This window comes from Hipposideros armiger, unplaced genomic scaffold (genome assembly GCF_001890085.2).
Source record: "Hipposideros armiger isolate ML-2016 unplaced genomic scaffold, ASM189008v1 scaffold_12, whole genome shotgun sequence".
NCBI classification, from domain to species: Eukaryota; Metazoa; Chordata; class Mammalia; order Chiroptera; family Hipposideridae; genus Hipposideros; species Hipposideros armiger.
Window position 1 is genome coordinate 1,779,248 of NW_017731362.1, and position 13,082 is coordinate 1,792,329.

Genomic DNA, 13,082 nt, shown 5'->3' on the forward strand with positions numbered 1-13,082 from the left:
TAGGAATCTGCCAATGGGAACCTTATTCCCTCAGGCCTTGTGGGCTGTGGGACACAGGCTCTTTGGGCAGGGCAGAACCTGTGCAGGGTCTGATAAGAGATTAACCTGTGGTCTCAAAGCATGTTAGTGCCAGAACCCTGCACAGCAAACTTTTGCTCAGCCGTATATGAGCTCTGTGACCTTGGGCAAGTCACTTAAATGCTCACAGCTTCTGTTTCCTTATCTAAAATGAGGCCAAGAATACCTGCCCAGTCTACCTCAGAAGGTAGAAAATTAAGATGGAGTGAGGAGTAGCCATGTGGAAGACCAATTTCCAACCTCCCCCTCACACCCACACACCCCGATGGCACATAAACATTGTACTCTACCATGAAATAAAATGAAATGGTGGGTAAGCTAGAAGGTGCAGTATAAATGATGTAAAGGACAACATCAACAGCAGCGGTGATGACAGCAGCAGAAGCTACACTCTCTGGCATTGTGTCAATTCAGCACCCATCTGGGCCGCCACAGTGTGAGAGGTGCTGCCTATGGCCATAGCGCTCAGCACAGTGGGGACAACGGGAGGCCCAACAAGGGCGCTGCCCTGTGAGTCCAGGCTGAGCAGGGACTGCTCTCCCCCTTCATTCACCATGTGCCCAATAACTTCCTCCTCTGCCCCTCGCCTCTCTACCTCTTCCCTCCAACCTCTTCCCAAAACTTAGGAGAAGCAAGAGCAGGCGGAGATGAAGTCGCACACCCTCCTAAAGTGGGTCGGTCCCAGGTCCAGCCCATCCCTTTCTTTTCACTATTACAACTGCAAGGGAATCAGCGGGTGCGCGCTGAGGCTATGGTCTGTCCCCCCACAGGATTGGAAGCTCTAGAGGGCTGGAGCTGCCATCTTGTCCTGCTCTCGCCCAGGCCCAGCCCAATGGCTTGGACACAACAGGACTCAGTAAAGGCTTGAAGAGCAAGGAGTGAATGTCGCCCGGGAAGCACCCTAGGTCCCTGATATTCTGGTCATAATGATTCTCTTCTCTAGGGAGTAAGATGATGGAGGAGGATGAGAAGATAGTTGCTATTTCTGCCTCCACCTTCGGATCAGTTCTCTAAGCCTGTGTTTCCTCCTGTGAAAGGGAGTAAAGCCATTCTCACAGGGAGGTTGTGAGTGTTGAGATGCAGATGAGATGTCAATGACAGGGCCCAGCACGTGGTGATCCCAAGGGCGGGCGCTACAACGGAGGGCCTCATGTCACTGCAATGCTCACCCTCTTCCTGTGCTTCCCTGGCATACATTTCCTATTGTGGCATTGAGTCATATATAGAATTAGATATTATAATTATTTAAATCACTCTTTATTGAAGGTCTATCATGTGCTGGGCACTGTCTTACGTGCTGTGCATTTTTTTCACTTAATCCTCACGACTTTATATTATTACTCCTGTTTTATAGACGAGGGCAAGTCAAATCCAAGATGGGATTTGAGCCCCAGAATATCTGAATCCAGGGTCTATGCTCTTATCCTCTACACTACTTGCTTCCTGCCCATTCTGCTGCACTACAATTTGTTTGCTGAGATCTCTTTCTCCTATTTTCAATTTTAAGCATTTTAAGGGCCAACACCTTGTTTTACTCATCACCTTTCTCTTGTGCCTAACGCAGTGTCTGACACATAGTAGTCACGCAGGAAATAGCCACCATCGATTGAATACATGATTATGTGTGCACCATGTTACAGACACTGTCTCACTTATGAGTTAGGAGTTATGAGGTCCACTTGTCAGATGAGAAAACTGAAGCTCAGAAAGGTTATGTAACAGGCAAGTGTCAGTGCCAGTTCTGCCCTAGAGCGGCCTGGCTCTGGCGGACATGTGCTTATCTGAAAGATACACTGCCCTCCTCCCAACTGCATGAGCGTGACTGATCCTTATGGAAGGCAGCAAGCCCAACACGCAGAAGTGGGAAATACATGTTTAAATGAATAAAAGCTATCTTTCATTTATGTTTACACACACATACACATATATATGTGTTTTTTGATACAACATATATAGTTGACCCTTGAGCAACCCAAGGCTTAGGGGTGCCGACCCCCTGCGAAGTCAGAAATCCGCATATAACTTTTGACTCCCCCAAAACTTAACTACAAATAGCCTACTGTTGACCTTATCGATAACATAGTCGATTAACGCATATTTTGTATGTTATATGTATTATATACTGTATTCTTACAATACAGTAAGCTAGAGAAAATCTTAAGTGAAAAGAAATACATTCACAGTGGTGTACTGTATTGATGGATACCATAAGTCTATGCCATTTGTTTACAAGATGAAAAAAATCTGCATATAAGTCAGCCTGCGCAGTTCAAACCCGTGTTGTTCAAGGCTCAACTGTAATATTACATAGATAAATTCTAGAAGGCAACTCTAGGGAGTTGCTTTGGGGAGACGGAGCTGATAAGCAGGGAGGAGACTTAACTTCTCACCTCTTTGTACACCTTTCTGTACCTTTTGAATGTTGAACGAAGTGTAGGTACTATCTATTTGAAAACAATTAGACTTTTTAGAAAGACTGCTACACTTTTGGTGGAAAAGGTACTGGATCCAGAAGACCCAGGTTCTAATCTCATCATGACACTGGATGAATGTGAAGAATAATCACATAAAGAAATTTCCGTTTCTTTATCCATAAAATGGGTATAGCAATATCTGTGCTAACTCCCTCACAGGGTCAAATGAGATCATCGACACAAAGCCTTTTGCAAGGTGCAAACAACTCTGCCCATTCAACACGTGACGACACCACAGCTGTATATCCAGAGTACATCCACCCACTCTGCAAGCCTGAGGGCCTTGTACAAGGCAGAACGCCCTGGAGGGAGATAACTGGCATTTCCTGGTTAGGAGACAGGTTGGAATACTCAGCAGACATCTGTGGCTAGAGCAGCAAGAAGCACCAGAGCGAAATCTTTCAGCAAAGCGTTTGTCTTTTCCCTTCCTGTCACCATCCCACAACCACAGCGAGTGGTCTCACTGCTCTCAGGGATTAAGAACATCTCCAGAGGTAAAACAGCCAGGAGCCCTGCAGCCCCTCTCCAACTAGTGGAGGTGAATATGGTGGTGATGGCAGAAGCTGCCGGGGGTTGGTGCTGCTGCCCTGTCCTGCTTTCTGCTGCTGGGTTGGAGGAAGGTTCCCAGAGCAGGGAAGCTGTGTGTCTGCGGTTTAATGGGGTATCAAAGTCTGGCAGTCTCTGCCTCAGGAGTTCTATGATCCCAATTCAGCAAGCACACCTATTTGGGTCATAAAACAAAGCTTTCCTTAGAGAATCTTTTTCTCAAAAGTAGAATCGGGGAATGGCAAAGAACCCCAGGGGATTTTCTAGTTTCTGGGGTATAGGATGGAGTAGCAAGAGCCTGGGGAATCAGAAAATGTGGGCTCCCCTCACATGCCTCTAAAAGTCTAAGTGACCTTGTGCAGGTCCCTTCACTTTCCTGGGCCTCAGTTTCCTCATCTGTAAATGAGGGGATGGAACTGAGTCATCTCTTAGGTTCTCTCCACACCGCAGACCCTATATCCTGGAAACTCTGTTTGGGGTTCAGCTCACGTTGCCTTTACTCACATGCTGCCAGCCCTGGGTCTCTGATCCACAGACTTTGCGGGGGGGGGGGGGGGTCTGCTGTGTTTCCTTACCCTTGTCATCAGCACCTGGAGACCACAGACAGGAGAGTGTCTACTCTATCCTGAGATGTAAACACCCCAGCAGGGGAAAGTGTGGCTGGCTTGACATCACACCAGGGATCCCTGATTCTCACTATCCCACTGGGGTGGGAGTTTGGGTAAGAAATGCGCATGTACATACATGTGTGTGCACATCTGTTCATTTGCACCTGTTAGTAGGAAGGGCCGGGAAATGGGGACTGTAACTATTATCCTGAGTTATATTCACTTTCTCCTAGAAACAAGGGGAAACCACAAACCCAGTTTCAACCCATGTAGCTGAAACACTGCATTTGCAAAAGCACTATTTCCTGTAGTTGAGGGGGAGGGGCAGGTTTCTATCATTTCAACTCCAATATGAGTTACATTAAGGGCTTCTGGGGCTGGCCGCGTGGCTCAGTTGGTTAAGAGCTCGCTCAAGAGTGCGAGCTCTGAGCAACAGGGTCACCGGTTCGATTCCCGGCCCGAGATGAGCTGCCGCTGAGCTGCCAACAGGTGGCAGGATGGCTCAGCTAAAATAATAATAATAATTTTTTAAAAAGAGGATTCTTGGGGCCGGCTGAGTGGCGCGTTGGTTAGGAGTTGGCTTGGGATGCCAGCTCTGAGCAGTAGGGCCCTGGTTCGGATCCCACATGAGGGCCAGTGACACTGCCCTCTATAGCTAAGATGGTGAACAACAGTTTGACCTGGAGCTGGGCTGCCATGAGTCGCCAGCGATGGCATAGGCTACAGTGGGGCTGGCCAGCAGCTGGTGTGAGCTTTCATGAGAGGCCATCCAACGGCCAGCAAGCGACTGCCTCACCCAGGAAGAGCGCAATGATAATACCAATATGGGCCAGTGAAGCAACGTCCTCCACAACTAGATTGAAGAACAAAAGGACAGCAACTTGTCTGTTCCCCTTCCCCGATTCCCCTATGCTGTTCTCTTCCCCCAATTCCCCAATGAAATTTAAAAAAAAAAAAGGGCTTCTGGGGTTTAGCTTGGAAGTATCATCAGCACTTTAAAATGGTTTCTCTGGGGCCGGCTGAGTGGCGCATTGGTTAAGAGCTGGCTTGGGACGCCAGAGGGCCCCGGTTAAGATCCCACATATGAGGGTCAGTGACACTGCACCCTCTACAGCTAACATGCTGAACAACAGCTCAACCTGGAGTTGAGCTGCCGTGAGTCACCGGGCATGGCATAGGCTGCAACCCTTGCTGCAGTGGGTTGCCATCAGCCAACCCACGTGTGTAGCCAGCAGCCAGTGTGAGCAGCCAGCAGCCTCAGTGAGCGGCCATCCAGAAGCCGGCGACTGATCTGCCTCGCCTGGGAAGAGCGCAATGATGGTGCCAACTTAGGCCAGTGAAGCAACATCCTCCACAACTAGACTAAAGAACAAAAAGGACAGCAACTTGTCTGTTCCCCTTCCCCCAATTCCCCAGCGCTGTTGCCATCCCCCAATTCCCCAATAAAAATCTTTAAAAATAAATAAATAAATAAATAAATAAATAAATAAATAAAATACAATAAAATGGTTTCTCTGGGGAAATGTTCTGTGTTTCACACAAAATGTTTCCACACTCTCAGCACACAACTTTGTGTGAGAAGGACCTTCCTGTACATCTCTCAACCCCACCAGGGGATCTAACTTAATCATTGGCACATAATGAGCAAAAATCAAGTAATTCAAATAAAATGCAATAAAGGATCCTCATTTTGTGACTTAATAAGTCTCCTTATGTCCTCCAACAGTAAGGTGACCACTCTTCCCAGATTACACAAGACTGTCTTGGTTTTAGAAGTCCAATGCGCTAGCCATTGTGCCACAGAGCCACGTAAGACTGTCTTGGTTTTAAAATTAAGGCCCAAGCTGAGCTATCCGCGCCCTCCACAGCTAAGATTGAAGGATAACAACTTGGCTGTTCCCCTTCCCCAATTCCCCAACACTGTTCCCCTTCCCCAATTCCCCAATAAAATCTTTTAAAAAGTAAAATAAAAAGGCCCACATCCGCGGACGCCCTTACGCCCCAGCAAAACAGGATGTGATGACTTTAAGAAGAGAGTGAATCCTTTATGATTCAGCAGGGGCTTTACGTTCCCCCTCTCCTCTCCAGGCATATAAAAGCTGCTCAGGCACCTGTCTGGTGAGCCTCCTGAGGGGCGTGTTTCCTTGAGAAGTGATTGGGGGAACATGCAGAGCTTTAACATGTCTGCCTCCGAGATGCTGCTCACCAGGGCGGGGGGCTGGATTCCACTTCACTGTGTCATATACAACACAGTCCTTATCACTCTTTACTTTTTTTTTTTTTTTTAGCTGAGCCATCCTGCCACCTGTTGGCAGCCCTGTGGCAGCTCAGCTCGGGCTGGGAATCAAACCGCTGTTGCTCAGAGCTCGCACTCTTGAGCGAGCTCTTAACCAACTGAGCCAATCGGCCGGCCCTTAGTCCTCACCACTCTTGCTTGAGTCAATTGTGTGGTCAGGGCCAGACCAGCTCATGCCCCAGGCCTTCTGTTAGCACTTGACTCATCCTTTTCTTGGAGCATTCTTCCACAGCCCCTGCCAGAGGTGCCTCCCTGACTGTTTGCTCCTCACACGCCTCCACATGGGATGGGAGAAAATAAGTGGGAGACGTGGGGGGAGGCACTGGCCTGTCATCAGAAGCTCCGGGCGAACTCTCCCCAACCTCTTCCCCAGGAAGCGTGGTGGGGGAAGGCTTGTTCTGTCCAGAAGATATGAATGTGTCAGGCTAAGTCCACTCAGGAACATTAGAGAATGTCTAATCATGTGCCAGAACAGAGGTCGTGAGCATTTGTACCTTGCGAGCACATTTCCACCCACTTGGGGTCTTGAACCCATATGAGGCTAAGCCAGCATCTTGCTGTTAAGTTGGTCCAATGTTTCAACCTCTGCACTACTGACATTTTGAGCTGGATAATTCTTTGTTGTAGCAAGGGAGGGGGCAACTGTCCTATGCATTGTAAGATGCTTAGCAGCTTATCTGGTCTCAACCCAATAGATGCTAGTAGCACCTTCTCCGGTTGTGATCATCAAAAATATTTCCAGACATTGCCAAATGTCCGCTGGGGAGAAAACCACCCCTTGCTGAGAACCTCTGAGTTAGAGCAGTCCAGGCATCCTTTGTGCATCCCATCCACTTGGACCACCACAGTGTAAGCGACATATTTTGATGCATATTACATGAAGCTAGATTGCCCAGGAAGTTCACAGTGTTTTACATAGAGAAAGTACTCTGTGGCCAAGTAAACATGGAGAACTATGTGTTCCGTGGTGCAACACATTAGGAAAATGCTGCCTGACATACAATAAATCTTTCCCCTCATGGACAGTCAAAATGCATTAGGATATGGGAGGCTCTGAAACGTTTGTCTGATGGTGAGGAAACCTGTTTAACACTGTGTGACTCAGACTTTGCTTTCTCATGGTGCTGGAGATTCCTGTCTTAAAATCCAGGCCCCCAAACCAACGGAGCCAATCTTTCTCAGTCCCAAATCCAAAAATCCCAAGGAAAAGACCCATTGGCCCAGACTGGCTTAACTATTTCAGAATTCCAGACTCATCAGTGGCTTCGGGATCAGTTAACTGTTTCTGTTGCAATTAAGAGATTATATCTCTGTTTGGGATAGGGCTGGGGGTCAGTGTGGGGCCATTCCTCAAAAAAGGGACATGCTAAGCCAACAAAAAAAAACTCCTCAAGAAGTTTTCTTTTATTCTTTGTGCTTTTTCTAAATGCCCAGGCAGCTTCATCACCTTGATTCTTGCTCAGATTTCATGGAAATAGGTGGCAGCATACCTAAATTGCTATAAAAGTTACAAGGCCATGGACAATTTTTCTTTTTTCTTTTTTTTTAGATTTTTATTGGGGAATTGGGGATGGGAACAGCACTGGGGAATTGGGAGAACAGGAACAGACAAGTTGTTGTCCTTTTGTTCTTCAGTCTAGTTGTGGAGGACGTGGCTTCACTGGCCCAAGTTGGTACCATCATTACGCTCTTCCTGGGCAAGGCAGATCAGTCGCCGGCTTCTGGACAGCCGCTCACTGCGGCTGCTGGCCGCTCACGCTGGCTGCTGGCCACACACGGTAGCCCATGACAAACTACTGCAGCAGGGGCTGCAGACAAGGCCGTCGCCGGCAACTCATGGCAGCCCAGCTCCAGGCTGAGCTGTTGTTCAGCATCTTAGCTGTACAGGGCAGTGTCACTGGCCCTCACATGTGGGATCTGAACCAGGGCCCTCTGGCGTCCTAAGCCAGCTCTTAACCAACGTGCCACTCAGCTGGCCCCATGGACAATTTTTCTTAATTCCTGAATTAAAAGTTTGTTCAACACTTCCAGAGCCACTGTAACCGGCAAGGGTGACATGGCTACGGACACAGGTCCAGAGCTTTTGCTACGATGATATTACACATAGTTATGCCTTTGGAGGTTTGTCATCATGAACAGCCAGGTGAAGAAGAGTCTCTGAAGGGTTAAAGCAGTCCTGGGCAGACCCGGGGCACCATGATCAGGCTCACTCTAGTCTGAGGAAGGGATGCTGGCATTTTAATAGTGTCCTGGTTGCTAAGGAAACCAGGTAGGGGGGCTGCCAACACAATCTTCAATCTTTCTATGAAGATGAAAATACCTCACTCCAGCTAGAGAGCAGATGGGAGAGTCATAGGTGTGAGCCACATTTCTCATTTCCAGGAGGGGTGTTAGGCCAGGTGATGCATGAAGTGAGAGTTTCTGATCAATGGGAAGAAGATAAAATTTGTAGCTACCGGCTATTTATCAAATCGTAACTATTTGCTAAATCAATCAAGATAGGGGTTTAGGCCTGACTTCTAGTTCCATTTCTACCACGAACTTTCCTTGTCAATGTACTGAAGTTAGACTTAGTGTAAAGTCTGGGCAGTCAGTCACAGAATGGAAAATGGCTGCATTTTTGTTGGCCTGTTCCTTTTGATTATTCTTATTAAATATCCCAAGCATATAAAAAAATGTAAAGAATAATATCCCAGACTCTCATGTACTGCTCCTACAGCTTAACAGTAAAACATTATAGACCCACTGGAAGTTGCTTGTGCATTCTTGCTCCCTTCCCATTTAATCTCATAGAAATGTCTCGCATACCTCCCTCTGTATCGGAATCATTAGTTACGAAACTTACCCTGTTTTGAGCTAGGAGCAACACACAACCATTACGTACAGAGTAACTTGGGGAGCCCTCTATTCTAGAGTGAGGCTTTTCTATTTGGGATTCAACTCAGTTTTGCCTCCAACCCCAAACTTGGAGTAAACGTGGGAAAATAGGAGTAGTCAGGGAGTCCCAAGTATGAGTGTGAAGGCTGCACAGAGCATGACTGCATCACAAATGCCAATTTCCTTACTTCATTCAGTCTTCTTTCATTCATTCATTCATTCATTCATTCATTCATTCCACAAAGATTCACTGAGTGCCTATTTTGTGCCAGGCATTGTGCTAGCCACTGAGATAAGGCAGTAACAAGGCAGTCCGAAGTCCATGCCTGCCGAGCTTAGTGGTGCGTTGGGGTGGGGGCGGGGTGGGGGGGGAGGAAGAGACAAGATAAGCTCTATAGGAAGTTAGAGCTTGATAAGTGCACATGAGGTGAGGGGGAGAGCAGGTTTGGCATAAGTGCAAATGGAAAAAAAAAAAAAGGAAGTTTGGGGAATGAAGTAATGCAGGGGAGTTACGATTTTAGATAGGGTAGTCCCTGACTCCCAAGGCCTCACTGTGAAGGTGCCTTTGAGCAAAGACCCAAAGGAGATGCAGGAGGGGGTGAATAATGAACTGTCCAGCAGAGGGAACAGGCTGTGCAAAGGCCTTGAGGCAGCAGCATGCTTGGCATGTTTCAGGCCTAGCAAGGAGGCCAGCAGATTGAGCAAGGGTCAGGGGAGAGGAGTGGTAGGTGAGGTCAGAAGGGTAACTGTGTGAGTGCACGTGCCTTCTGACCACTGTACGTAAGGAAGAAGGCCTCTCCTTTGGGTGAGATGGAACCATGGGAGGATTCGGAAGAGAGGGCAAGCTCTGTCTCAGATTTTTAACATGATCATATGGCTGCAGTGTTGAGAACAAACCATAGGAGGACAAGAGTGAAAATATTTGGTTGTCAGAAATGCCACGACGCATTTTTGCAACGAAAACCAGAAAAAATACGTCACGACTTTTCCGACAACCCAATAGTATGACCAGAGGGTGATGATTGCAACAATACAGGAGAGAAGTGGTGAAGATAGGAGAGAGTGGAAAGTTATTGGATTCTGGAACTATTTTGCTGTGAAACTAACAGAATTTCCTGACACACTGGATGTTAAGAAGAAAAGGGGTCAAGGATGATCATAGGGCGTTGGGCCAGTTGGTCCTGGGCACCCATACAGGTGCAATGGCGGCAGTGGTTGCTGGAGCTGCGGCAAGGCGTCCACGTCCACAGCCCTGCCTGGAGGAAGTACCCTGATCCAGCTGTGTCCCAGCTGCACACGTCCCTACTGTGGTCCTGGGGCCACTCTGTATGCCCCCAGCCACCCACCCTGACACAATGCAGGTTCATGGCACATGTCACCATGCAGGTGGCAAGTTCTCAATGCATTTATGGTGAACCCCTCTCTTCACAGAACCATAAGACCATTTGTGTTTGAAGGAACCTTGAAGATCATCTATGTGGGACTGTTGATTGTCAAAAACAGGTAAGCTCTCCAAAACTAAGGAAAAAGAGTATTGATCAAAGGCCTAGGAACAGGCTAAAAATGCAAAGCTGTCAGGATAGGCAGCTCTTTGCTCTGCTGTTCTCATGGCCTCTCCACTGTCTCGGCATACCTACTCCATTTGCTTTCTGTGGCCTCTAGTTCAAATTTCTGAGGGAACTAGGGTGACTGGCTTAATGACCATGGCCCATTTGGGCTCCAGGCCACTTTGAGGGTACAGGCAGTCTTTGGCTGTGGTGGCCTTAGCCAAGAGCCCAGCCCTGGTCCCACTCATAACCATCCTTGACCAAAGAATGGCCTCACTGTCTCCTGAAGGAAGACCCAAGTTTCAGGGTCCTGTAACTGACTCAACCAATACATCCTTCATTGATAGAGGAGAAACCAAAAACCAGAGACTCAAGGGATTTGACGGATGTTACCGAGCGCATAGAGAATGGAGAACAAGAGCCCAGGCTTGCCAAGTCCCTGTACTATCAAAACACCATGCCTTGTTTCGGATGGTTCTCCTCCCGGGCATCCACACGCCTTCTATCACTGGGAAGAGCTTAATGCATTTTTTTAGTATGTAAACCCATGGCAGATGTATTATCCTGAGAAATAAAAGAACTGGAGGAAAATCACACGAGAATGAAGTGCTCAATTTTAAAGGTTGGCAAACCTGTAAAGGGCTTATCTTCAAATATTTCAGGCTTTGTGGGCCATATGATCTCCGTGGCAACTGCTCAACTGTCACTGTAGTAGAAAAGCAGCCACAGACCATGTGTAAATGAATGGGTGTGGCGTTGTTCCAATAAAACTTTATTTACAAAAACAAGGCTGTGGCTTGCTGTTCCCCTTATCTGAAAGTTATGAAACAGTTTAAATAGTGTATCTGAAGTATTAGGGAAAGAGTAGAAATTAAATAGTGGTATCCTTTTTCTTGGCCCTTATTGTTTGAGTATTTGTCAAGTAGCAACATAGATCTTTCTTACCTTCCTCATTACAAATGTTATATATAATATTTGCCAAAAACTTACCATTTGCCTTACAGCACTGGTTTTGGGAAGCGGAAAGCAAGGAAAAAGAACAATGACAGGGGTGATGACCTCTAACATTTCTCCTACAACTGAGAAACCAGTAGTACTTTTCAAACTTTTCTCATTCCTCCTTAGCCAGAGCTAACAAAATTAACTACTTAAATTTCAATTCATTATCCCCTTCCCAAGACAAGTGTTTGCAAAGCAATTGGAAGTGCTCTGACTCAGGCAAACAAAGAGAAAGCTGGAAAGCAAAGAGAACCTGGGGAATCTGTGCACACCTCAACAGGTATCACTTTTACTAAGTCCCTCTTCGCCTAGTAAGAGTGCAACCAACACCATCTCAAATCAGAGTCCCAGCACAGGAAGGCTGGGGCTACCTGTTCCCTTGGGATAATTCAAGGCCATGGCCAAGCCTGGTGTTTCTGAGATGAAGCACTCACTCCTTCCACAGAAAACTATACACCAGGTCCCACCATAGCTCACTGATTCGCAATTGCATTTGGTTCCTCAGCAACTGGATAAAGAACACCACGCCTAGCTGAGTGCTCCAAATGTCATACAACTCAGTATTTTCCTTGTTCTAACTCTGAGTCCAGGCTGAAACCTTGGATACAGGTAGTGAGGTTATAGCCATGCAGTTATCTGACCCACTTCTGCAAGAGTTAACGTCTCTTTACTTGTGATAGGGTTGCCAAATAATTACTCGAAGTGTCAAAAAATGAGAGGGATGGGATGGAGAGAAATACAGGGATTGAGACTGTGTGGATTGAGACTGTGTCCAGAATTGACACATCTCCCATTTTTGCACTGTGGGAGCGCCAGTGGAGCATCCTAGTGGCCCTGTGACCACAAGGCTACCATTAATTCCTATTCTGTAATAAGCCAGGGGTCATAGTTCATATATGTCAGAAGAATACAAGACCAGAAGAACCCAAGCGAAGCTAAAATAGTAACCGAATTGCTAAGATAATTTACAAAGGTCAAATGACTGAACTATTTAACATGTGATCTGAAGGTCTTTTGATGGTGTGCTCTGAAATGAAATACCTACAGGTATGGGTCCTGAGTTCTGAGATTAGACTTAGAAGCTAAGCATCATTTACAGCAAAGCCCATGGTTCAGGGTATTCTCTTCCCCCTCTTCCCATTGAAAAAAATTATTAATATTACATGTTAGCCTTCGACTGTTTTCAGGTGCCATGCACACCCTCTTCTGGTCAATGAGATGAAAAAATGGAACACCGTTAGGAAAGGAATTTTATCAGAAGTTGTACAAACTTTGGTCGTCCCGCCCCGCCCCCAAAATATATTCTGATACAACTGAAAGGCATCCTGCCTTTCTCTTTGCGATCATCAAAAATTCATTTCATTATGAAAATTAGTAATCCTATTTTCTAACAGATTAGCTTATTCTTTTCAGATTCCCTACGTTTCAATGTGACATGGTGACAAGGTCTTGGACTACTCTAGGGAAAGAGTGATGAGGCGAGGCTTGGTAAGTGCAGTCTCTGCGGTAATCAGTTCCGCCCTGGCACATTTCACATTCCGGAAGACACCTGAGGAAGTAGAGGAAAGCGTTTTGCATACGCTGAGGATTTTGTGCCAAGACACGACAAAGCACAGTAACAGCACGGACCTTGCCATGGGACTGCCATTTACCAGCT